Source organism: Lontra canadensis, unplaced genomic scaffold (assembly GCF_010015895.1).
Source record: "Lontra canadensis isolate GAN:19392208 unplaced genomic scaffold, GSC_riverotter_1.0 scaffold125, whole genome shotgun sequence".
In the NCBI taxonomy this organism is placed as follows: Eukaryota; Metazoa; Chordata; class Mammalia; order Carnivora; family Mustelidae; genus Lontra; species Lontra canadensis.
The window spans coordinates 3,717,589-3,718,860 of NW_022631119.1; the positions used below are offsets into that span (position 1 = coordinate 3,717,589).

The window sequence follows — 1,272 nt, forward strand, 5'->3', positions numbered from 1 at the left end:
GAATTGGTTGCAGAGCTTTCAATTTCAATGTACACATCTTGGCTGGAAGGGATGGCATCATTGGACTTTTAAAATATTCAACTTTCACTAAATTACATTTATCGTTCTCTTTATGGATACTGAATTTTGTTTCTTACATGCAAAAGTATCCTTATCCTTCAAACTTAAAAACACGCACTTCTTTATTTTCTTCTAATTCTGTAAAGACTTTCTGATTTTTACATTTCCTTTGCAGTTGATTTTCAGGGTACGGTGTGAGGTACAGATGAATTTCCATGTCATCCTTGTGCAATGGCCACACTAATCTTCTCTGTATCATCCCAATTTTAGTATATGTGCTGAGGAAGGGAGCATGGTGTGAGGTAGAGATGTAACCATTCCCCCAGCCCCCATTGGATGTCCACACACCATTTACAGAACAACCGTTCTTTCCATCTCTCTTTTATGTTTGTGTTACTGTCCCAATACCATGCTGAAGCTTTATGGGATCTGATAAGGCAAGTCCTTCCATTACATAATTATCTTCCAAAATTTTTCTGGCTCTTCAGGACCCTTTTGTCTTCCAACTGAGAATTAGAATGAGCTAGTCAATTTTATTATTAAAAACTGATGCTAGTATTCTGATTGAGATTGCCTAGAATTTATAGATTATCTTAGAAAGACGTGACTTTTTGGGGCAACTGGCTGGCTCAGTGGGAAGAACGTGGGACACTTGATTCCAAGATTGTGTTATTTTTATTTGTATTGTTATGAGTTGTTTCTAGAAAAGGCCCAAAGATTCACCTCTGATTTACCTTCAGGCTCTGTCCAACCAGGAAATGAAAGTTAAGGCATAGTTGCAAAATGCTAAAGTACTGAAAGTGTGCCAAAACACACACACACACACACACACACACACACACACCATCTTCAAAAACTAGCAGATTGTTTTTGGTTCCAGGTAAAGAAAATTTCTATTGATCACTAGTTCCCCACAAACCAATAGAACAGAGACTTCCATGGCCATATATGATAAAGGGTTTAGACTTTGCAAAATTCGTTCAGAAAAGTCATAAATGGACATCAATAACTATAACAAGCAGCCAAAGTAAACCCAGATGAAGGGGGCAAATATGATCTCCAGAGTTGCCACATTATAATGTCAGGAGTTCAGGTTTTCAACAAAAAATTATCAGGAGAGAGTCCTTCAGACAGAAATTAAAATGTCACTAGACAATAACTCAATCCACATGAAGAAATAAAGAACACCAGTTAAGATAATTATATAAATAA

At 36.7% G+C, this 1,272-nt stretch overlaps 1 non-coding gene across 1 annotated transcript; it reads right to left on the reverse strand.

Annotated features, from left to right (window-relative positions):
* Nucleotides 1–247: 247 nt before the first annotated feature.
* LOC116857792 lies at nucleotides 248–354 on the reverse strand. Its single transcript, XR_004380801.1, has one exon. It is a non-coding gene; the product is annotated as a U6 spliceosomal RNA (small nuclear RNA).
* Between the last annotated feature and the right edge of the window lie 918 nt (nucleotides 355–1,272).